Raw genomic sequence first — 26,996 nt, forward strand, 5'->3', positions numbered from 1 at the left:
TGGCCAGGCACCATAGTAACCATTTGCATGAGTTGTTTTAGGACAGGAGGTCCTGGTAAGGAACACGGAACTAATAAGCCAGCACCAACTGGAAGAGTTCCGGAAAGGTCAAAAAGAGACACCACACGTCCGACCACCTCCCAGAATCCTTCTCTCTGGCATCCATCTTGGCTGAACAAGGCGTGCACCACCAGGTAGACTCTGAGTCAGAATGACTGGCTGAAGACAACCCGGAAACGAATCCCATCACCATGAAACTCAAGGCTGCGAACCACGCAGCAGAGCAGTTCTCCTGGGTTCCCTTACCTTCCTGCTCTCGGCCCGGGTGCCCTTTCCCAATAGAATCTCATGCTTTGTTAGCACATGTGTCTCCTCGGACAACTCATTCCTGAATGTTAGACAAGAGTCCAGTTTCAGGCCCTGGAAGAGGTTCCCCTTTCTGCAACACATAGTCTATGGATAAACCAGGAACTTTGGGTGGAAAATGAACAACTAATGCCTTAATTGTACAAAGTCAACATGGAAAAGAAAAAAATAGTAGAGCAAAGCCTTAAAAATGAAAAATTTTAAAGCAACAAAGGATATAAAACAAGAGAATTTAAAAAAAGCATATATTACTACATATGTGAGGATTTTGTGGATATTACATTTCTAGTTGGTAGGACTATGAAACCACATATATTCTGAATTTGATAACTATGGTGGCTGCCACTTCTACTTGTCCCATCTGAATATAAGGCATCAACTGCTCAGTACTTTCTAGGTATGACCTCTCTCCTAGTGGGTTTCTATCTTTGGAAAACATGTCTTTTTCTCATCCACTGAAATTTTATCAAGAGTGTTGTAACTATAGATTTAAGCTGAACTTGTCATATGAGGACCAGGCAACCAACTCCTGTGGGTTGAAAAATATTACTAATTTATTACTATAGTTCTCACTTATAATGCTCATATTCTGTGCCAGGCATGCATCATGCCATTTTGTTTTCATAAAAGCTCTTTGATATAGACACAATTATCTCCACTTTGCAAATGAAGATGAGGCTTAGTTTTCAAGTACCCTGTCCAGGGCCATATGGATTGTAAATGGCAGACCATGCTTTAGAAATGACAACAGGGTTGAAACTTGAAAGTAAACTCCCAAACACCATGCTATTCAGTCTTTTCACACTCCACAATATAGTGTGAACTTACACTCTTTAAAACTACATAATAAAAGCACTTACTTATTAAGAAAACAATATACAATATTTTCCTGGTTTTTCAATTGTTCATGAATTGCCGTAGATTTACAATGTTTTGTTGTATTAGACAAAATTACCCAGGCTTGTTAAAGTAGTTCTCAGGCATTTTTAAATACTAGTGGGCAAAAGAAGACCATGATATAGAACTTTTCCCCAGTACTTTGGGCTATTCTAATTCTTACAGAATGAGAAGCAACATTTCTTCAGCTCTTCAAAAATCTCTGGAGTGTAAGAGACCATTTATTAACGGGTATGATATTAACCACTGTATGTATCTTAACATATACACTATACTAGTGAATTTTGAAGAAATGGGGATTGATGGCTCTGTTGTCTTACTTTTCTTGTATATGATTGGGGGGAATATTAGGCGTACACACATGTGTACATGCATGCACACACACAAATGACTAAATAATGCATTTCTAAATGAATATGTGCATTCATAAGCTTACATGGAGATGAGTGATTTCCTGAGTAATAATTAGCATGGCAGTAGAAGGTGGTGTATCTCAAAGTCCCAGGATTTAAGTACGAAATTTCAGGACCACAACTCCTGAAATTGGTAAGAATAGGTATATGCACCAGTGTTTAGTCAAACGCCACCAAGGTAATTGGTCTGTGTGTTTTCTTTGGTATACCTGCTAGAAATTCCTCATTTCCCTATTAGAAAAAGTAATTTCAAATCCCTGTTGGTGATTTAGTATGACAGATTCTCACTGTAGCAACAAAACTCAATTTCTCATTTATCTGGAGTTCCAACATGATTTTAAATATCCTGAATGTAAGAAAAACGAAGACAAATTCTACATTTCTGTGCTCAGTATACTACGTATCTGCATGTGTCAGAAGATTAGCACATAGGAGTGATATAGAGGGATGTTTACCTCTCGCCACTCTGCCCACCAAAGTCTAAGCTATTCAGAATTTAATGTAAACTAAGTGCACACACTTCATTTTTAATTACTATCAGATAAGGAGTAATCATTAATTACTAAAATAATAAATATTAACAGGAGAAAAGAAAGAGTAAAATATAAAAGGCATATAAAGTATGTAGAAAGCATATAAAGCTATATGCTAAAAAGTATACAATAGCAACACTATTTAGTACTGGACTTTCCTGTAGCTCAGATGGTAAAGAATGTGTCTGCAAGGCAGGAGACCTGGGTTCAATCCTTGTGTCAGGAAGATCCTCTGGAGAAAAGAATGACAACCTACTCCAGTATTCTTGCCTGGAGAATCCCATGGACAGAGGAACCTGGTGAACTCACTCTGTGGGGTCACAAAGAGTTGGACATGACTGAGCAACTAACACTATTTAGTACTGGTGCACAGTTTAGGAACAATGTTATCATTTGCTATAAGCCAGCGTAATGGTGGAAATAATTCTTATGCCATGAAGAAGGGCCTAAACTGATTTCAATTTTGCTCAACAAAGCAGAATGATATGTACCATATTTTAACTTCCATGAAACCAATACCATTAAAGAAAAACTGGCCATTTAAGTTGTAAACTTTACATATTTGGAAAATTGGTTAATTTAGTAGATTACTTTCCAACTGTCCTAGACAAAGTATTACTATAATGTTGCCATCTGTCTAATAATATGGAATAAAAATAAGACCTTTAAAGCCATCTTACAACTGTATTATCCTTATACTCTTCAACAAAATTAATACAAGTCTATTTACATTTTAGAATAGGAAATAAAAATGCAATCATTTGTTTCGACTGTTTCCTAAGAAATGCCAGGTTAAGATGAAAAAATGTGATTGTTTTGAATACTCAATTATTCTTTACATTTTCCATCTATATGTTGTAATTTTATTCTTCTTTCTTTTTCATAGGCACCAGAACTTCAGGAAAAGGACACATATATTGATAATACAACCTAAAACCTACACACACAATTTTGAGATGACAACAGTTATTTGTAGATTTTAGATTATGTTCCATCCTGCTAGACTGAGTACAACATGTTTGCCCTAAAATCTTTTCCAAGCTTACAATATGGTCTCTAGTTTCAAATGATGACAAAGACAGATTGGTAATCAGAAAGCAGGAAATTAATTTTTGAAAAATCCTTAAAGATTTCTTTGAAGTCTGATATAATACCACCTCGTAAAGTACACTGTGTACATCCTTCAATGATTTGTTTTTACATTACTCTATTTGCTCTTAACTTTCTAAATTTAACTTCATTTGCATTACAGAAATGCATTTTTCTATATGCATTTAAGTATCCAGACCATTAACTTACTAGGTACCTGCTGCTGAGATCTGTATGGAAGCTGTATGGTTCAAGCAAATGCAAAAAAGACTTCAAAGTTTTGAGTGAATTTGCATAGAGACATAAATTCTCCAGGATATTCAAAGCCATAAATTTGCCGCAGGACATATATAGCTCTCTCGTGGCTCACGAAAGCACAACAATCCTCTTTATTTCACATTTGTCTATTACCACGTTTTCTACAAGAATCTTCACAGGCGCGCCTTCTTTGCCCTCACTGTTTTTATTTCTATATTCAGAATGTGCTAACGGGTAGTAGCAGTTGCATTTACAAAGTGAATAGTATTGGACAGGCTAAATGAACTTTAAACCTAGCTCTTTCCTCTTCCCTGTGCCCTGCCTGTAACACATGTAGAGGGCTGGTAGGTATAAACTCTGGGCATGACCTGAGCTAAAAGTAAAGAGGTTTGCTTTTCAAAATTGTTGGATAAAACATAGTTGACTGTAAGAAAGACTTTATTTGGCTGTTTGAAATACATGTATGTATGTAGTATGTATGCATACATATATAATATATACATATCTTATATATAACAACATATGAATATATAAAATGTTAAGTATGTATTTCATAAAATTATATACCTATGTATAAAACAAAAGTAACCAAATATGCTGTTTAGACCAAAGGACAGCATTTTCCATTCTACATAAAAAGGGGCAATTGACTTAAAATATATCCCCTTAAGCTGCAGTCATTACTGAAAGTTATAAAAGAGAGTTTAGAAGAAAATGGCAGTTTATTTGTTTTTACAAAACTCGTACAAAATATGAGTATCTTTTCCTAATTTAATCTCAGGATTCTGGATAAACGTCAGAATGTCCCCATAGTGTGATAAAGGATGAGAATCTGGCCCTAAATGACTGCTATGAAGTGATTTCATAAACATTTAAAGGACTTGTCCTTCACTGTTTTAAATGGCCGTTCTCCTGTTTTGGTCTGCCCTCCATACTCCCCGTACCCCATTTTAAAATAAAAGATATTAGTGCCAAACTACCAAATCTTGATAATCATTATAATAAAATTAATGCCCCCTTCTCAATGCAAAAGAAAGTAATTATCTAAACATGTACTAGCTCTTTGTAGGTAAGGTTCATAAAATTCACTCAAAATATCTTAGGCAAATATGAAAGCATAAAGCAATTTCACAACAAAACATTATTTTGCCTCTTCATCTTTCCAACTTATTTTCATACACATATAACCTATAATGTAAACAGATAAATATTTGATGCAAATTACAATAACATTTTTCCCCATCAGCATTGTAACTGCTGAATTGACACATTTGAAAATTTTAATGACATAGATAGTCTGATCATGCTGCTTTAATTAGGTTTATTTAAAAATATGCTTTTCAAATAAAAAAGCAATATGAACAATAAAAGTGAGGACACATTTGTTTGGTTCAGGTCAGACTTTCCTGTGATGTAATCACACATTTTACAAAAGTGTGAAATTTAGTCTATGGAAAAAGACTTTTTTCCTGCCTGTGACATTTATGAGGTTCACTTCACAATCCAGACTTAAAGGAAAAGTCATAGGAAGCTGAACATGTTGAGTTCAAAATAGCATTATCTAAAAAGTCCCAAAGAAAATTAATAACAATTATGAAAATTAAAGTATTTAAAGGATGCAACCCCCAAATAAGAAATGATTTCTTTGATAAGGTGTTTAGTAATGAAATACAGAATGAAGACTCTCCAAAATGAACCCTCTCTTAAAAGGAAATGAAAATATAACTTATTGGAACTGTCCTTATGGTATCATGTGGGTTATGAACAAAAGAACTCCATTATTTAGTTCCAGATACCTCACAGGAATCTTAGGTTCTTATTTAAAACAGATTTCTTAAATATGTGAAAATCCTCTAAAAGTTTAAAGTCTTGACATTCAAGTAGATGTTTCAACCCAGATACCTCCCTGCAATCAAAAACTTTCTCCAAAATGGAATTATTTAGGATCCCCAACCCCAATTTTTTTTCTCATGACATTATTCCATTGGAACAAAACACCCGCGTTTCAAATTGAGACAACATTAAGAAGATTTAATAAACTAGTTAAGGGAAGCTGAAAATCGAGAACACCCTGCCGATTTCCACAATGAAGTAAAATAGCCAATCCTCATCGGTGTCTTTTATAGAAACAAAATCAGGCGCATCACGAAATCTGTCACCGTACCTGCGTGCACTTTAAAACGACTACGGCACACACGCTGTAAGATCTTCACTCTGAGACATAAAACACACTTCACGTAACTGCTGCAAAACACTGCTGCAGAGGAGCCCAGTGCATTTTTTTCGGGCAACTGATCCAGCTTTCCACCAGCCCTGTGACCTTTGAACTCCCTTCTGCCCCCCCTCCTCTCGCTTCTGCAGTCAAAGCCTCGGAGCTGGTCTCATTTGCATAAGGCTCGGGCAGCCCTCCAGCAGCTGAAACGGAATGCTGGGTAAGGAATTGTGGAACTGCAGTTCTGCCAGAATACCTGAATCACCCGAGAACTGGAATCCGCGATGGGGGGTGGGCACCGACTGCGCCGGGCTGCCGGCATCACAGCCCCACCCCCAGCCCCCCTTGTCTATTAATGTATAAGTGGTTTTAACTCTTTGTTTTAGAGTCCTGCTTTCGCCTTCCCCACCGAAAAGAAGCTGTCAGCAGCGACTATGGTAACCAAGGAAACCCAAATAGTCAAATACTTCATTTAAATACATGTGGAAGGCCAATTTAAAATTTTCATTAACTCCTCTTGTTTTTGAAACATAGCTATTTTTCCCCCCTTGCAAGGCACAGTGCACGCATAATCAGGGACATAGGATATTTCTTTTTGTTGTGGTTTAAACAGCATCTTACAGGCATACATTTGAGTCACTATACGAATACATGAAGTCACTGTGGTAATTCTATAAAATGTTAAATGCGCCCTAGTGCCTTAACATCATCCTAAATGGTGTCCGACAAATTAATTGTAAAGAATTTAGGTCCCACGATGCCTGTAAAACAACACAGCGGTAAAAATGTAGAGCAAAGTTAAACTACGTGTTTTGATCTAAAGATTCATGCAGCAGTAACGCTTGTCTCTCCTTGGCAGAGATGTTCAGTGTTGTGCTATTATTTGCTAGAGTTATTTCTTCCCTTGTCTTCCTACACACAGCAGTCTCTCTATTTAAAACACAAACTCTCTTGCTCATAAACCTAAGAAGTGATTATTTTCTAGGTACAGAAGGTCATGTATACATATTTTTATAAATACCCATGAAGGCACATATTCTTTTCTAAATGGTGAGTCAATGGAAATATGCATCATCACATAATTAATCCATTCTTCTTTTTTAAATTAAGCTAATTTGTTTTCTCCTTTAATGAGTGAATAATATTTAAGAAATAAACCATTGAATGCAATAAAGAAGTATAACATGATAAATAAAAGGCACAGATTAATATATGCTATTTTATAGTTAAATATAAAATGCATTGTTCTGGGAGATAGCATTATTAACATTTCAAAATTTTCTTGGTTTTAAAATTTTTTATTTAAATAATTGACTATGTTAAATCTCTTGTAGTACACTAAAAGATATCAAAAAATTTTGAATGATATATCATCCAATTCATAAGACACAAACTATTGCAGTAGAGAATTTTTTAATTCTGGAAAAATAAATGTGAAGATTTTTATTTGAGCTATTTGTCAGTATTCTGCCATATGTTATTTCTGCATTATAGAAGGTTAGAAATTACTGAGTGATTTTTTTAACCCATAAATTTTTAAATAGGATAAATAACTTTTCAGTTTCCTATAATCATATAAACATTTCTCTATCACATCTGACTACATCAGCCATTTAATTGAGTTGGGTCAATTCAAGTGCATCCTTCATATTACACACTGTAAATATCTTGCAAAGTTTTTAAGGCAAAATACACACCAGCCCATCCTAATTTAAATCCAATCAAACACAAGGAAGTGTTGGAGTAATTTATAAAATCACTGACCTGTGCAAATAGCTGTAGTCTTAGTCCTTGCACTCTTTTTTCATTAGAATCCAAAATAAATTGATTAACATTTTCTAATGTGTGTCAGCATCACCGAAGGCACTGCTCTTCCTGGTTCAGCGGAATCTTCTGAAATTTGCCAGCCCTGTGTTTTATTGCTGGTACCGTATGCTTTATTGTTCAGCGACAAGAGCTTCACTCTGCACAAAGACTCATTACCTACTGCTTGCTGCACGGCATCAGCCTCACTGAGGCTGCCTATATGTGATCACATGGGAGTTTTGTCTGAGAAAGCCAGGCATGCCGCTGACTTCACTGTGTCTATGGATATTTTTATCAGCTGAGGTCTGCTAGGAGGAAGGAATAACAGATTAGGGAGCTGCTCGAAGTCTTTAATGCAGCACAACTTATGGAAATCCCTTCACAAGATTTTTTTTTATTATTATTATAGAAAACATTTGAGCAGGCATTTAAAAGAAGTTCACTAGATTTCATTTTAATAAGAAGCTGGAAAATAATTTAAGGAAGGGGAACTAAGAAAAAGCTGTTTCCCACCTTTTGCTTTCTGAAAGTACTTTTGTACAAATGTTATTAAAGAACCTTGCTGAACTGAATGATTTGACAGTATGTTTAACTTTTAGATTGCTGGTGTTTCTTTTTCTTGGCTGTTTTCGAAAGGATAAGTCATTGTTCCCCTCAAAATCGCCTCAATGAAAATCTCAGTCACTAATAGATATGATATATGAATAAAAATAGAGATGTTCTAATTACTTTTGATAAAGTAGATGAGAGAGTGAGTGTCTTTTATTGATGTATATAAGTGAGGTAGATGATTAATTTATCTTCTCAAAAGATGACACATTCCTATAAGAGCTGACTTAAAAGAACAATGAAGATTTCAATTTAAAGATCTAAAGGGCATGTGGTTCATATTAATTCTTAAAATCGCAGTAACTTATTTTAGACAGCTCACCTCAATAAAGCATATGGTTTACCTTATCTGATTTCAGTGTTAACAAGTAGTTTCAAAACTGACTACTCAACATTTAGAGTAATTTTTCTCCTATGTAAATACTGAATTAATACACATACATATATACACATAGGTATAGTCAGATATCTTTCCAAAGTGTATTTTTAAATAATTACCTAAAATTATTTCTCAAAATTTGAAAATGGATAGTGGATTTCCAAATGAAAAAGCTATTTAATAATTGGAAGTTGATGAAAAAAATAAACTTCTTATCTCTTTAATAATCTAAATTGAATTGGTAATTGAAAGCTTGTTTCTTGTTAATCTCAATGGAAATCTTAGGACAAATACATGCAATGTTCAATGAAGAGCACAAAAGTAAAAGTCAAAAACACCATAAATAAATATCAGAAAATAAATTTTTCTGTACAGTTAGATATATGGAACATTTTAATAATGCCTGTAAGTAATATAGTAATCCTAAAAATAGTAAATCTATATACCTGCTTAAACTTTTCATTAATGAGAAGTTATTTTTTGGAAATAATTATAACTTAAAATTTTTTTGTGTCAGCTGAAATTTTAAAAAATAATTTAAAGCCAAAATAGGCATGTGTGGCTAAATCCAGTCTCTAAATATGATGATTTGACATCATTCTTTATAATATTTTTTGTAGTGTTAACATTGATTTAGAATGTTTCATGACTTAAATAAATGCCTTTTCATGGATCTTTCTTAACCTTGAAAAAATATTCAGATATGTTTCGAATGCTACCATTTCAATGCATTTGTTCCAAAATGCTCATGTTCATTTTCCCCTGCATACAAGAGCCACACTAAAGCTAGAAAACCTTGGGGCATTAAAAGAAAAAGGAAAACAAGTGTTTCTGGCTTATAGTGTAATTCTGGGTTCTTAAAGATATGCATATTGTAGCTAATATCTTTGATGATGTCATCATGTTAATGTACAAGGAAATAAACAAAAGGCAGCCATTTTTCTGTTGCTGCATCACTTCAAAAACAGTGAAATAAAATGGTCGCCAAATGGAAAAAAAGAATCAGCAGAAAACTAAGTTACTTTCAAATTCTTGGGAGAGGGAGGGGCAAAGGTTGTGAAATTAGAAATAAAAATCCATATATATGAATTTTGTGTGAATGTATGTAAATAAATAATTTATAATAAGAAAGAACTGTAAATAAATACAAGGGATATAGAAATAGCATGCAATTTAAACAAATTATCAGTAAAATAATATCTCCAATGGAAAGACTATAGTCTGTAAACAATGTATTAAATGTAAAAGCTTATTAAATTCATTAATGTTGAAAAAGGTATTTAAAGATGGACAACAGAGTTGGAAAGATCTAGAAAAAAACAAAATGATCATGAAACAGTAATTAGCTTCCCAGGTCTACTATTGTCTTAAATGACCTTGGTGAATGATTCTATCATCCTATGCCTTATTTGTCAAGTCTGCAAAACAGGAACAGAAAAATCTTTGGAAAACATGTCATGGAAGTAAATAGCAATATTTTTATACTTCAGTTCTCTAAATAAGTTTTAACCAAGCATTGTCAACTAATATTAGTAAAGTAAGGAGAAATGATGTAAAATTCTAATGAGTAGTTAAAAGAATTTTTGAATGCATTATCCTAACAGCAGAGATAAACAGTTCTAGTAAGTAGATAGGACTTTCTGAAACAAGAGGTGATTTTTTCCCTAGTACCTGCAGAAAATAAACTAGAAATGAATTTAGTAAGTAATTTGAAATGAATCTCAAAATTGCCTCAGGATTAAAACAAATTACAAAATATACCCATCCTTCCAATCAAAATTCTGTAACTTGGTCAGGGACATGACAAGAGAATAGAAGCAGAGTTTCTGATACTCACACAATGAACAGCAATGCCTCTGCTTATATAACAAGTTCATCAGCCAAGAGTTCTTTACATTTGAAATTACCAGAGAAACACGAGATCACAGCTTAAAGAAGGAAATTCCATCCAAGACTGAAAGAAAATTTTAATTTGCTTTGTATATGAAAAGCTGTGAATTCAAAAAAGATGTGTCAATTCTTATTATTGACTCTTACTAGCTTGACTTTTCTCTAATGACAAAGAGGCATAATAGAATCATTTTGTTTGCCCCTCTTTTCTACAGAATAACTAACGCTTGTCAGAAGTAATCCAGAATGTTTGCTATCCAATTCATTCAGTAACTTGGATATAGACACACCAACTGAATGGTCCCTTGAAAATTCTACTGCATGAAGGAAGATGAAGGTTAACAGATACCATCACCTGCATTAACTAGAACCATATTAATTGGCATGTATACACACACACACACACACACACACACACACACACATATACTGGCATATACCAATATATCATGTTAGATGTACCCTTGATAAGGCTGGATTTTCAAGTTACCTTCACCCTTCTTTACGGTACATTCAAAGAAGTCAATAAGTTGGCCACGTCAATGTCAAAATCCAGGACTAACTCAATTCAATTCAACAAACATTTGAGAGTTTCCTATACCAAGCTTGAGAGAGTTGCTAGGGGTATAAAAATGAAATATACACTGTACCCAAGACAATTATAATCTATCTAGCTAAAAAATAAAAGTTGCTTAGCAAGTTATGGGAGGAGTAGTGCAGTGGAGATATGTTTTCTAAAGTTTGACTATTTTATTGATTTAACATGTATTTTAGGTACAATGAATATAATTTCTTTTCAATATTGTTTCACAAAATCAGAAAACCATTTATCAAATGTCATATCTAGATGTCTGTATATATATATGTATATATATATATATATATATATGTAACATGTAATAGCTACATATTCCTGTGGTATCCTTCTCTTCAAGAGGTTGAATTTAATTTCACTTGCCTTCATTCTAAGTTAGCCTTAATGATTTGTTTAACCAATAGAGGCTGCACAAGTGAATGTTTTGGAGATTCCAAGGTTAGGTCCTAAGAAATGTTAAAGCTTCCACTTCAGCCTCTTGGAGTCTCTTGAGTCTTCCAGGAGCCTTGAGTTGCCATGTGAAAGGAATAACTACACTAAGACTGTCACAAAGAAGCCACAGTAGCACTCTGATCAAACGATCTGAACTGAGTTCAGGATTCTGGCCATTCCTGATGCCTAACCCATATGGAAAGCCATCATGGACCCTCCACATCTACCCAGCCACCAAAGGTGTATCATGAAGTTACCCTAGTTGTCACTATGGGGCAAGAATCACTGAGCTGAGTTTTTCTCAAATTCTTGTCCTAAAAAATTCATAAGATGTAATACAATGGTTGCTGTTTTAGGCACTAAGTGTTGTTGCAGTTACTCAGATATTGAAAACTAGAACCTAGTTACATGTGTGGGACAGAGACAACATAATAAACATAAAAGTACAAGAAAGGGGCAGTCTAATATATATGTATATATATATATATATATATATATATATATATATATACACATACACACAAATACATACACACACACATATATATATATATATATATATACACATACATGTTTCCCAGGGAGCGTAGTGGTAAAGAACCCACCTACAATGCAGGAGACTTAAGAGACAGGGGTTCGATCCCTGGGTTGGGAAGAAGCCCTGAAGGAGGGCATGACAACCCATTCCATTATTCTTGCATGGAGAATCCCATGGACAGAGGAGCCTGGTGGGCTACAGTCCATAGGGTTACAAATAGTTGGACACGACTGAAGTGACTTAGCACGCAAACATTCAGTGAAATGGATGAATTTAATGGATTCATTAAAAGAAAATACAATTGAGGTGGGTGGAGAAAAAAGCAAAAAAAAAAAAAAAAAAAAACCCCTCCAAAATCAGAGCATGTCCAAGCACATGAGTACTGAGTTATCTAAGAAGACTATATTGCCAGAATGGGATATCTGAATTAATAGAGAAGAAATTGCTTCACTAGCCAGAAGGAAAGGGAATTCCCAGTAATGGTACTTTGGGAAAAACCCAGAAACAGGGGAAATAGCTTTACTGTAATGAGAGGAACTTTGAGGAAGCTTGGGTGGCAAGAGATTTAGGCATGTGCTGGGAGGTTAAAGGAGAAAAAAGGAAGTCTGGTGTCCGTTCTTGGAATGCAATGAAGCTTGAAGTGCAGAGATTGTTGAAACATAGGAGACACTGGGAAGTGACCAAGGCATAGAAAAGGAGGTATGGTCAAAGTGATGAATAAGGAAAGCAACGCTGGCAGGAGAGAGGCAAGGCAGCAGGGAATCTGAGGAAGAGGAGGTAAGAAGAAATGGTGAAACCCTGGCAACCGAGGAATGAGGAGAGAGGAATCCATCATAAAGAAAGAAGGAACTTTAAATTGGCTGGATAAGCCAAGCTCTCTGACTTATTGCATTAAATTCAACAGTTCTGTGATTTAGTTACAAATTATATGTGACCAGTATAGAGCATCTAACTAGCTTTGTTAGACAGATTTAGTAATTTCATGGGCAGTTTGATTTGTATTGGCCTCAGTTTGTCTACTTTCAAATATTGTGAAAATTGGTTTACATCAAATTTTGTAAACATTGTGTTTGGGAGCTTACAAAAGACTATAAAACAACAGGATCTTCCTTAAATAGATAGAGTACATAGAGGGAACCACTTATATTTCTTTCTGCTATTTGATTCCTAACCTGAAAAAGAAAATTATGTCTTAATTCTACAAAGATTAAAAAGATAGTTGCCTTTGGATAATGCAAACTAAGACAAAATATGCTCCTCCACACTCCCTAAACCACACACCATTACCTATCAAAGTATACAAGTCTACTAGAGCTTTATTTTTCTGATTCTTCATTCTATTTGAATATTAGACTACCAAAGTAGCAGATGTTAGGTTAGTAGCCGGTGAACAGCCATGCAGAATGATGCAGGTTAAATGGTAGGTATTGCTATAATTGCTGCTGCTGCATATACAATATGTACATAAATCATCTGAACACAGCTGCAAAGAAGTCTTTATGCAAAGTGACCCAGAGAAGAAAGTATCCAGGTTTCCCCCTACCCTTCATTCTCTTTATCAGCACAAAAGCATTAGAAAACAGCATTTATCCAGAGAAAAGAGTAAATGAAGCAAACCTCCTCTCTGAGAACACAAAGGATACATTTATTTCTTAGTGACCATCAACTTTGATTATAAAGATTTCTTTTTATGCTGAATTAGATGTCTAACATGGGACCAAAAATATGGAGTCAAACAGCACATGCAAAAGCAAACAGGAACTGAGCAGGTAAAAAAAGAAAAAGAAAAAATAATAATTTAATAGGACCAGTGGCTTTTCCATGTCAATGGGAAGGTTATATCATAACTAAAAGAACTATCAGTGGTAAAGAATCTGCCTGCCAATTACAAGGAGACACAGGCCATGGGGGTTCAATCCCTGGGTCAGAAAGAACCCCTGGAGAAGGAAATGGCAACCCACTCCAGTATTCTTGCCTGGGAAATCCCATGGACAGAGGAGCCTGGCAGGCCACAGTCTGTAGGGTCTCAAAGTCAGACATGACCAAGTGACTAAGCATGCACACAAGAGAGCTATGACACTACTTTGGGGTTTCAAGACACAGGAAGGAGTTTCTTATATTTTATTTCACTAACACAAGTCTATAGGTACTTGACTAGATTGACTCTACTCTGATTTATATGAGACATACAGACATAGTTTTAGCATATTATTTACCTGAGTTCATTCACTCATTCACATATTCATTTTACAATCTGATTCAGTGCTCTGATAGGTTAAAGAGATGAATAAGTCACAGGCAGCAAGCTAAGTGGTTTTCCATCTAGAGGGAGGGACCTATATAAAGAAATAGATACAACATAATGGGATACATTCTCTAATTGAAAAATGTATAAGAACATAAAAGACAGGAGTGAATAAGCTATATAAAAATAGCTAATAGTTATCAAGTACTTAACCAAGATGAAGTGTTTTATTTGACACATATAAATTGAGTCATATGACAATTGCAACAAGCCCATGAGGTAAGTTACTTTTGCCATCTCCATTTCATTGATGAGAAAACTAAGGAACAGGCTAGTTAAGTGACTTGCTAAGTGACTTGTCAGTTAAGTGACTGACAGAGTCAGTATCCAAACCCAAACTTTAATGCATTGTGTCTCTACTGCTATCATGTTACTTGAGATAGTCACAGTGGGCTTCATAGAGGAGGTGATGTGGGAAATGAATCTTAAGGGACGAGTAAGAGTTCTTCTGTGGAAAAGGAGAAGAGTATTCTAGGCAGAAGAGCTAAAATATATACAGAGTCTGAGGCATGACTAATGCATATGTGGAAGAAATTAAAAACTTTACTATGAAAATGGTAAGTTTATTCGATCTTGATATGGGATTGTGCATTTGTAATGCTGGCTTATTTGGAATTCAACTAAGAATCAGTTTGTACTTATAGGGGAATGTAAAATTTGCTTGACTACATCTGTGTTTTGTTATTAGATGACTCAGGAGAATGAACTGGAGACAGGGTCTGGAAAAAAAGGACACCAAATGAGACAGTTGAAATATCCCATAGGAAAAGGTTACAAAGCTCTGAATGAAGACAGTGGCAGCCCTAGTTATGGAAAGGAAAGATATTAAGGAAGTAAGTCAGCAGATACTTAGGCAGGAATTAGGGGGAATCCTGAATCCAGGATTTTTCATTTGGAGGACAGCATGGATGATGATATCAGTAACCAATGTTAGAAATGCAAGAGGAATGCCTTTCATGCCTAGAGCAGCCATGACTTGTGGTCCCAAGAAGCACCTGAAACATGTAGCAGCTCCAGAGCATGGCATGCTGGATATACTGACTGGAGTGTTTGTTCCTCATTCATCTACCAGTCCCCATAAGCTGAGGGAATGTTTCCCCCAAATCATTTTCCTAAGGAACAGACTTAAGTACACCCCAACAAGGGATGAAGTAGAGAAGATCTGCATACAGAATTCATTAAGATTGATGGCAAGGTCCACACTGATACAACCTACCCTGCTGATTTTATGAATGTCATCAGAATTGGCAAGACTGCAGAGAATTTTCCTCTGATCTATGACATCAAGAATTGCTTTGCTCTTCATCATATTACACCTGCGGAGGCCAACTATCAGTTGTAGAAAGTAAGACAGATCTTCATGGGCACAAAAGGAATCCCTCATCTGGTGACCCATGATGCTCACAACATCTGCTACCCCGAATTCCTCATCAAGGTGAATGACATCATTCAAATTGATTTGAAGACTGGAAATATTACTGATTTCATCAAATTTAACATTTGTAACCTGTGCATGGTGACTGGAGGTGCCAACTTGGGAAGAGTTGCTATGATCACCGACAGGGAGGGACATCCTGTTCTTTTGATGTAGCTCATATAAAAGATGCCAATGGCAACAGCTTTGCCATCCAGCTCTCCAACAATTTTGTTATTGGCACAGGCAACAGACCATGGATCTCTCTTCCTCGTAAAAGGGTATCTGCCTCAGCATTCCTGAGGAAAGAAACAAGAGATTGGCAGCCAAACAGAGCAGTGTATAAAATGATCTCTAGGTGACATGACTCGCAAAGTCTTTGTACTTAATTAAAGATATGGAGCCACTCAGTGGTAAACACTGAATGCCTAAAATGCTCCCAGAAAAAGTACAAGGCCCTTAGAACACAAGGATTCCATCCTGAGTGTTCAGTGCCTGGCAGAGGAGTTCACAAACAAAATCAATTATCCGGAAACACATTTCTCTCCACTCTCTCAGTGGCCTGAATAAAGGTAAAGAAAGCACAATCAACTTCACAACCAAACTTCAAATCTGGAATACCATTAATTGAACTTAACTGTGATACTCATACAAGGAAACTATCTGAAAGTGTTCTATGCAGATTAAGATCATGGTCCATATCACAAAATCTACCTTCATGCTTTATATTAATCATACAACATGAAGACATACAAAAAATAAATTAGATTTCTTCTTTAGGCAGGTGTTTTAATGAGCTTAATCCTGAGGCTTGCTATTAATGCTAGTGACTGACTTCTTTGAAAAGAGGAATGCATTTTCTTTCCTGTTCATATAGTCAGCTTCCTGTTTAGTATTCATTATTCATATCTATTTTTATCAAAGAGCACTATTACATGAAACCATGATCCAAGCATGTTTGGCTCTAATTTTTAACTCTTAGGGAAGGAAATTATACACCCTTATTGTACTGGTATATAATTGATTTCCTTGGTGGCTCAGACAGTAAAGAATCTGCCTACAATGCAGGAGACCTGGGTTCAATCCCTGGGTCGGGAAGATCCCCTGGAGAAGGGAATGGCAACTCACTCCAGTATTCTTGCCTGGAGAATCACATGGAAAAAGAAGCCTGACGGGTCCATGGGGCCGCAAAGAGTTGGACACAACTGAGAGACTAAAACGCACACATGCACACACACGATTGTTATATACACATGTGATCATAGTGTATATGTGTTCCCTTGTATTAGTGGTGTTATTTAATTCAGGTTGTCAGGCTAAAGAACCTTTCACACCTATCTTAATTTGGAACATCAACATGCCATTGAAGAAAAGCCATCAGTCTTCCAAATAAACAGTAAAAAAGACTTTTGATCACAGTCTCATTTAAACTCTATCTAGATATTCTAAGACTTTCTTACCTGGGATTAAGAATGGAAAGAACTGTAAATACATTTTATTTGAGTACTGTGACTCCTGATGGCTTCAGCTGACAACCGGGGTACCACAACTATTGCTGCTCTTTTGAAGCCAAAGCAAGATTTTAATCTTTGCCTCTTTAATTACTGATAGTTATCTATGTGTATGCTGTCACTGCAGTTGTATTTAACTCCTTGCAACCCTATAGATGGTAGCCTGCCAGGCTCCTCTGTTCATAGGCTTCTCCAGGCAAAAATACTGGAGTGAGTTACCATCCCCACCTCCAGGGTATCTTCCCAACCCAGGGATCGAACCTGCATCACCCGCATGGGCAGGTGGATTCTTTACACCCAAGCCACCTGGGAAGCCTGGGAGTTATTGATTGTTGCTGCTGCTGTTATTCGGTCACTAAGTCATGTCCACTTTTTGCAACCCTTAGGACAGTAGCCCACCAGGTTCCTCTGTCCATGAGATTTCCCAGGCAAAAATACTGGAGTGGGTTGCCACTTCCTTCTCCAGGGGATCTTCCTAGACCATGGATTGAACCTGCATCTCCTGCAGTGGCAAGCAGATTCTTTACCATTGAGTCACCTATGGGGGAAGCCCATATTTATCTATGAAACACGGGATTATGATGACTGAGACAAAATTGGGCATTATATTGCTACCATTTCCCAGCCATGCACAGTGAGGTGACTTTAATGTTGTCTACCGATGCTTATTACATTGTGTCTATACACTATCTCTTTGACCCAGGAAGTCTATGACTACATTATTTCGTTTCCCCTTTATTTATTTATTTTTTCCCTTTGCTTTAATTTACTATATATTATAGCCACCCTGAAACCAGGTGGAAGCAATAAATTTAAGACTTAATAAACTACAAGTATTACATATTACTTATTACATATATGTAATTAATATTAATACTTAATTACTTATTACATATTTATCAATGTCATAGAATATCATATAGCCATTAAAGTCAGCATTATGACTATATAAAAATATAAATGTTTAAAAATAATAATTAGTGAAGAAGTTTACCAGAAATATAAAAAACATCATTACAAGTAAAACGTATAGAAGAAGACTGGTGAGGAATTAAAGGAATTTAGGGATTATGTGTGAGTTTAAAACAATATACACACTGCAAGTTCAGTGTTTTAAGTATAAGATAATTAGAAAAGTAGAATCAAAATCATAAAAAATAGTTATCTCTTCGACATCAAGTAATAGGTGATTTTTATTTTTGACTTTGACTTTTTCTAAATTTTATGTGTTCTGTCTCCTGTTACTGATACAATGAAAAATTAATAATGTAATTTTTACATTAAAATTAATTATGCTAAATTAATTTAATGGTAGAAAAATTATTTAAAATTAAGGCTATTGTTCAAACAATTTTAAACGTTGCGATTTTAAGCCTTCAGATATCAAGGAAATTGAACTCTGCCTCCACACTCCACCCTTAGGCCAGATTTGACACAATGCCATCTGGTCTACTAGGTTTTTTAAAGATGTGATTTTTGTCCCTTGATGAACAGATTCCTTTTCAACATTTTCTTCAAGCAACTACAGAGTGTGCTGTTTTTCTAAATTTACCTTTGAGGTACTACAAGAATGTTCATGTATCTACTCCCAGGCCTTCTTACCGTGGCAGTGGACCAGAATGGGTGACTAGGGGCGGCACAATAAGGTCTCAATGTGTAACCCTACTTCTGAATGAGCTGCTGGGCCTTACACTATGATACGTTATTTTACTTGCCTGGAGGAGATAGTAAGAAGAAGAAGGTAAGGGCCCTAGAGTAAGAGATACATGTTTAAATTGGAAGAAGACGTTGGGATTAAAAAAAAAAAAACTATAGCTGGGCATTATGTAGTTCTAGTTGAAACTCAACAGCAGAAAAATTGGAAAGCCTGGGGTAAAAGCATCTAATTGGGAAAATATTAATGTATTAATACAAAATATTCCTTATGCATGACAGTGCCTGGAAAACAAATGCCCAGCCATTTAATTCTAGCTTTCTTGCTATTCCAGAGAGACATGATGCTAGAACTTATGAACCTAATATCCCATTGTCGGTTTTAAAGTTAATCATATACTGGAAAAGTATAACATAGTTTGGGAGTTTTCCAGGCAACAATTTGAGGGGCAACTTTGAATCTGCATGACCCATACGTCTTGGCGATAAACAGGAAAATCTGGACTAGAAGCCCATTCTCGGTCCACAGGCCAGTATTAACTGAGAGATGGCCTTCTGCTTCCTTATACTCTCTTCTTTCCTTCATCCGTCAGCTCTTGCTCCCCCTTTAAGACTTAGCTCAAAACTGCCCTTCCTTTTAAAACCTATCTCCATATCCCTTGCGCATGGAGAGAAAAAGGCCATTCCTTTCTCTCTCTTTCACATGTCTTCACTTATTACTCTACTATCCACCTTACAACATCATACTGTGTAATGTGTTTGCATTTCTAGAAAGATACCAATAAACTGGGATCTCAAAGATAAAGGCTCCACATTATTCACATTTATATCTTTAGTGCCTCCCACAAGACTTTCACGCTGGGGGATGCTCAATGCTGTTGAACAATTTCTTGCAAAAGTGTTTATGGAATATAGACATAAAATGTACACAAGATTTTAAATAGCTGTCTTTAGAATATTTGAATAACACTGGTAACACACAGGTTGCTGTTCAGAGGACAGAATTATTGTTTAACACAAGCTTCTAGTTTGTGTTTTCTGAGCTTGTCTCAATAGAAAACAGATGAAAAACTGGAAAGATTGTGCACACTTCCTCCTCTCACCCATCACAACAGGGTTATGAGAATTGGATCAGACAGGATATCTTGCAGTTTCTCTCCTCTAGTAGCTGTTCCACAGCTGATAACACATTTTTAGCCTTGTTAAAAATTTCTCCAACTGATAAACTTCTTGGGCCTTTTCCTCAAGTACCAATCATCATTACTATCCCCTTTGCCAACAATTTTTCTCCCTTCCCTCCTTTTCTTCCAAATACAGAAGAGATATGCTTCAACTGTTGCTATGTCCGAGAGCAGGGCCTGTAATTTTGCTTGTACTTGTTTGCCTAACGTGATCTCTTTGAAGTCAGAGGTCAGTTTCTTTCAGAGTACAGAGGTATTCAGGCTTTGCTAATGGGCCTTAACAAACATGTCACATTTCAGATCAACATGTCTGCCAATATGTAAGCCATTTCGAGAACACTTTTTCTGTCAACAGAAGCTTTCTGTCAATTCATGACATGTGTTAAATGAAAGTATGTTAGATAGACTAAAATGTCCACACAGTAATAGTACATACAGACGAGCTTTGTATTTATATTCGTTCAGCATTAAGTTCACAAGACTCTAACGGTCATTAACATAAGAAATGCTTATTGAGACATTGATTGATGATGAGAACCCCCTCCCCATCAAACCTACAGCAGATGGACCAGAAGGAAAAAGGGTTTACAAAGTAGAAATTTCTTACTCCGTTTTTGTTTATTGCAACTGTCTTATTCTTTCCTCTTGAGGCAAGGGACACACTGTGCTGTGGAAAATAGTAAGATTTCAGTTTAGTTGTAGAGAATTTCATAGGACAAAAGAGATTATAAGGTGACCTGTGTTGCAACAATTTTGTAAACATTGCTGTTAAATTTACAGAAAAAAATACAATTTTATAATATTTGCAGAGAGAATAAAACCCAAAAGGTTTCAGTGAATATATTGCCAAAATTGAAATGACTTTTTACTGAATATCAAGAGCACAGAATAAACAGAAATATCATTACTAAATTGGAAAAGTAAGAAGTCATTCTTGGAGAGGAAGAAAAAAATATTTCAACCATTCTCCCTTTCTGAGTCCAGTTTCATATGGCCTTTTGAGGGGGTTGTGCTGGGTAACTTGAATTTATTCAACCTTTTGATGGACTTGAATTTTCTCCTGAGATGTTTTAAACATTCCTTTCATCCTTAAGTAGCCATGCAAGAAAGAAGCACCACTTGTAACTTTATCCCATTTTACTGATGGGAAAAGTAAGGCGTAAATATTTCAAGGGACCATTTTCTTAATTTAGACTAATGCTCTTTTCAGTCAAGCACTCTGGTTTTTTATTATTTAACTGCAGAAATGTATTTGACAAGCAATAGTCCTTAGTAACTAATATAAGGAATTAAAGTCTTTCTTTTTATATGTTAGATAAATGGATAGTGTTTAAAGAGATGCTTCCTGTTCCTAAACGCACTGCATGAAAGTGGACAGCTATAACCAAATATAAAAATAATAGCATTTTTTGCTTCTCAAAAGTTTAAGCTTCAGTGAGCCAAATTATATCATAGACACCAGTGAAACAGTTTAGAGATTGAAGACAAATCACGAACGGAGTAGATCTGCAAGCCAAGCACATAACGGGAAAATGTCTGGTTCGCCATACGGACCTGAATTTCATATCTGATAAGTAGTTAGCCAAATTATACACAGACATTTTGAGCTTTGCTTTTAGATGGGACTTTATCACCTGATTACTGTGTTGCTTTTCTTCTTGTCAAAAACAGAGTGATTTGAATAACTCAAGCTCAACTGGGGAGCCAGGCTTCTGGTTGTTTGGGTGGATACTGTCACTGGAGATGGGAAGGTTGTGGGGCACGAGTGGAATCACTCGGTGAGAAGCACATGGCTTTAGGTTAGACAGAAGAGCCAGTATAGAGCTTGGGTTGGCTATGGAATAACTTGATAGATGAAGATGCAGGAAAAGAGATGGGCACATAAGGATTATTCACACACGTTATGAAAACTATGTTTGAAGTGAGTGCTAAAAAGGGGTCAAACTACCTTATTCTCTTATTTCAGAGACCTGTACCTTGGGGCATTTTCAAAAAATCTTTCTAGAAGTCACTTAGCAACTTCTTCTGTCCCTAGGAGTATAGGTATAATATTTTAAATTGATATTCCTATTCAAAACTTATTTTTAGGGATGAAGTCCATTGATCCCATCATTTAACAAGGAAGAAATATCCGGATAAGATAATAGTCTGTGAGCTCTCTAAGACAAGAAATAGGACTTAACTATAACTTGATATATAATCTTTTGTCCCTGGAACAGGATGAATTAAAGATGATATTGGTTTTGAAAAGTATCACAGAGAGTAATTCCATAATATAGGATAAACAGGAGACTAGAAAGATGACTTAAAATGCAAATGTAATATTTTTATGATTTGTTCTTATAGATCTCTTAACTTAGCTATTTTCCCTTAAATTCTAATGTGTCAAAGCTAAATGGCGACAATAGAACCTGATTTTGTTCATTAGTACAACTATTAGTCCTATTATACACTCCTTTTTTTACTTGTGAATAACTGGAACTCCTTCCAAAGAACAGTCTGCTAATAAATTATGTTTCATTCATTTTTAAAAAATATCTCAGCTTCCCAACATTTATCTTGGTTTAATGCATTTAAATGTTGTTCAGTTAGAAAGCCTAAAATAAGATACTTAATAAAAAGCATGTTCACCTGACAATCATATCCTATTTCTCCTAGTCTTTATCTATGCTGAGTTTGATACCATTTAAAACAACTGATCTTAAAGGTGCACCTGTATCAGTAGAGATTAACAGTTAACAGAATATTTTTATTGCTGTTTCTGTCACCTTTATGCACTGTTTTGTTTTGGGTTTTTTTCCTGGTACCAGAGTGATTTTTTGAGGAAAATGGCAAAGAATAAAAAAGTAGTATTTTTTGAAAACTAATGCAGTTGGAAATAAGAAATGAAAACTCCCATATTTGAAATCTCATATGCCAAATGAATTGATTAACATGCAAAAGTTTTGATTTTTTTCTTTATACATGCCCTCTCTCTCTCTTGCTCTGCCTTCCACCCCCAAAGCTTCTGATATATCATATTACTATACATTTGTCTTGTACTTTAGATCTTGTTAGATAAGTGTCTAGATTAGAGGCAACAGCCAGTGAGTGTGAAAATGTGCCTAGTTACTACTATGTTGCATGAATAGATATGTTTCTTTGTCATTGGGCACTATAATGTTATCATTAGTAATTCAGAGTATTATTTTCAGCAATCTATGCCTTACTAGATGATTCATAATAAGGATGATCATGCCAAGAAGAGTATCATCATATATTGCCTCATGTATAGCTCCCTTTGGAGATGGGAAAAATTTATTGGGGGCCTAAAGAAGATTAGATAACTGGGTGCTTGCAAAATCAATCTTCACATTCACAATGAATTAATAGGTAAAGTCGCTAACACTTCCACATATATGCTGTCACTTTTTAAAAAATTTGGTGGTTACTTACATTTACCTATTTATTTGTTGTCTTATAATTGACATATAATATTGTGTAAATTTAAAGTGTACAATGTGATGGTTGGATATATTTCTATATTGCCATACGATTACCACTGTCATGCTGTTACTTTTTAAGTAAACAAGAGAGAGCTGATTGGGGTGAGTTTATGTATATTTATGTAAACATTCTTGTATGTGTATGTGTGCAAGTATATTTAAGTCATGATAAACATAAACCTTAAGCTAATCACTGTTCTTATGATTTCAGATGACTCTTCATTAGCAATTACAAATTTAATTTGTAATTAAAGGCCAGGTCTGGGCTGGCAGTGTATTCATATGAGTAGGTATAAGACAGTAGAAACTGTGACAGTGGCAGTGAATGAGTAGTATATACCCAAGGGTGTTAGAATTGAAACTTAAAACCTAACATGCTGGCTAAATAAAATAACTAAAGAGTTGTCATATGTTCTACTTTATAATAATTTTCCCCCTTAACTTCTCAACTTTCCTATGGTTTCTGTTTTTCTTTTACATTGTTAGGAGCTTTTTAAAAATCTGTGTTAACACCTTATATTTGTATAGTATTTATTTTTAAAACCCTTTAGAGATATACAATACTATTCAGGCTGAAAGAAAAGGGAAAACAGACTAATTTTAATAAGAACATTAACTTTCTCTGACTACACTGACTCCATTTAGTGAACTGGAAATTAACTGAATAAGAAGCCAGCTTCCATTATCTTTACACCTCTAAACATAACATCAAACTTTAATAAATGTGGGCTCAGATAGTAAGAGAATTAAATGCAAGGCCCTAAGGGCAGAGGTTTCTAGGAATGTGCTTATAATAGAGTTTCACCTGGGATTCAATTAAATATTTAGTGAGAGTGACTGAAAGAAAGGTGGTGTGCTGAAAGCTGTGTGGGAGACAGAGATGAATACGACACAGTTTTTGTCCTCTAGAATGTCATGATCGATGGCAGCTAACAGATTTCACCTCAAGTGTGGGGTGTACGTGGTGGTGAGGGGAGCTCCCTCCCCTTTCTCCTCCAACCCCTACAAAACTGTTTAATTTTTACAATCCTATCACGCTTTCCCTGTTTCTTAGGACGAAGCATCTTTTTTCCTTTTCTTGGCCAATACCTCTGCATGTGACCTTGATCCCATATTTTCCCTCTCTCTTCTTAGGAATTGTGCTATATATCAGTGGTCAACAAGTTTTTTCTGTGATAGACCAGATAATAAATATTTTAGGCTTTTTAAAGACACATGGTCTTTGTTGCAGCTATTCAACCCTGTTGTTGCAATGCTAACACAGCTATAGACAGTATGTAGATAAATCCATGTGTCTGTGTCCCAATAAAATTTTACATATGGACACTGAAATTTGAAATTTTTATGAGTTGGGAAATGTTATTTTTCTTTTTTCCAATTATTAAAGAATGTTAGAACATTCTATGAGCAAATACAATAAGTAGCAGGTCAAACTTGACTCTCAACCATAGTTTGCTGACCTCTGCTATGAATAATGGCCATTCTTCCACATCTTCAACCATTCCTTTTCTACTTTCTTCCTTTTAGCCTATAATCCCACTAAGGAGAATATAAAAAATATTTAGCAATGACTCTGGATACTGACTGATGACTCTAGATTCTGACCAATCAGAACAGGTAAATCTGCCTCTCATATCTAGTAGAAGCCATAAGCAACTAGTGAATAATTCTGATGTGTGTAGGACAAATACCAACCCAGAACACATCTCATTTCATTTGAACAATGAAACAAAGCACATTTTGCACTGCCATCTTGATATTGGTCTACTCTCTTTATACCCAATATTTTTGAAAATTATTGTAATTTATCATCTCTCATCTATTCTTCAATAAATCATCTGTTTCCATCATTCCTTAAAACTGGCCTTTCCAGAAGAAACTTTCTCTTTTTAATTTTTCAGCCCTTTTTATGTGTTCAATTCTGTCACTTGCAGTAAATCCCCCTAGGCATTTTCTACTTTTCCAACTTCTGATTCTTGGTTGCCATTGCAGGTTCCTCTTTATCCGGCCCTCTTTTCTGCAACCTTTCCCACCTGGTATTCCCCAGCATTTTCCACCTACTTGTCCCTGTTCCCTGTTCTTGCCTTGGCAGTCTGACCCATTCTCAGGGTTTCATTTTCACTTTTATGCAGATGACCTCTCTGTCTACATCTCTGACCTTGACCTCTCTTTAGACTTCAGACTCATTTCATCACTTGGATTTCCCTGAGGTGTCTCCAAAGTCACTGTGTCAGACAACGAACCTATAGACATTCCCAGCAGACATGCTTCTCTCTCACATTCCATATCTTAGTCCAGCAACGCCACCCCTGTTGCTGAAGCCAAGAAACTTAGAATCATTCTCAATGCTTTCCTCCCTTACACCTAATTCCACTTAATTGAGCACTGATTTCTCCATCACGTTTCTTAATTCTGGCCCTCTAGCCACACCCCAACTATGGCTGTCTTTGCTCAGGCTTTTTCACTGAGCTGGTCATCAGGTGGGCCATCTCAAACCCAGGTAATCAGGGAAACCCCCCTCTCTACCAACCTCCTGAGTGGCTCACTGTTAGGGTACTTAGCATGGCCCCAAGACCCTCCACCATAGAGATTCCGCTTCCTGCCTCAGCCTTACTGTCTATCAAACCCTATATGTCTTATTTCCATCCCACTAATAGGGGGATGGGAAAACTAATTAAAAATAATAACACACTTATATATATAATGCAATCCTATACCTCCATGTCTTTGAACATATTATTCCTATCAAAAATATCTCCTCTTTCCTCCTCTGCCTAGTCGTACTTATTTATTCAGCCTCTGAATTCACAAGGCTGCTCTAAGAGCCTTTCCTGATTGTATCCATTTTATTTTCCAGTTTCTATTGAAAGTATGACTTCTCTTTCCTCTAACTATCTCAGCTTCACTATTACCAAACAAGTAAAGTGTGGATAGTCATTGTCACTCCAGCTCCTAGTCCAGTAACTGGTAAGCAGGTCTAGGTGAAGACTACTCGGCAAGGCACAGGATTTAGACTGTCTGGGTTCTATTCCCAGCATCACAGCTTACTTGCTCTTTGGATGGGGTTTACACTTTCTAAGCATCGTATTTAAAATGGAAACTCAAGTCATTCATGAAAAAAATACCTTTGGGATACAGATTATGTTTCAGGCATTTTTCTAGGCACGGAAAAAATTCTCATCTTCAAGGAACTTTCATTTTATTAGACATAAGGCAAGGAGGGGAGAAAGAAAATAAATAGATAATAAAAAATAACTAAAATATACACTAACATATGGAAAGTGTACAGGGCATAGAAGTAGTGAAGTGATAGGATGGAGGAGGAAGATGGGAAATTTCAGAGAGTGATTAGGAAAAGTCTCACTGAGAAGTGATATTTGAGCAAAGACCTGAAGGAGGTGGGCCATGAGAGTATCGACAGTGAAGAGAA

At 35.8% G+C, this 26,996-nt stretch overlaps 1 protein-coding gene and 1 pseudogene across 3 annotated transcripts in view; one reads left to right on the forward strand and one right to left on the reverse strand.

Moving 5' to 3' along the window:
* Positions 1–26,996, reverse strand: part of CSRNP3 (cysteine and serine rich nuclear protein 3) — a 198,042-nt gene that overhangs the window by 93,265 nt on the left and 77,781 nt on the right. Inside the window, exon 1 of one of the 3 annotated variants that reach the window (XM_020891722.2) lies at positions 7,533–7,793. The exons of 1 other annotated variant lie outside the window; for it this stretch is intronic. The gene's annotated coding sequence lies outside the window, so the exon portion shown is untranslated. Of the gene's footprint in view, positions 1–5,720; positions 5,880–7,532; positions 7,794–26,996 lie in introns of those variants that run through there. One more of the 3 variants, XM_020891723.2, reaches the window with a different exon arrangement.
* LOC110136200 (small ribosomal subunit protein eS4, X isoform-like) lies at positions 15,294–16,082 on the forward strand (annotated as a pseudogene).

This window comes from Odocoileus virginianus, chromosome 13 (genome assembly GCF_023699985.2).
Source record: "Odocoileus virginianus isolate 20LAN1187 ecotype Illinois chromosome 13, Ovbor_1.2, whole genome shotgun sequence".
Lineage (NCBI taxonomy): Eukaryota > Metazoa > Chordata > Mammalia > Artiodactyla > Cervidae > Odocoileus > Odocoileus virginianus.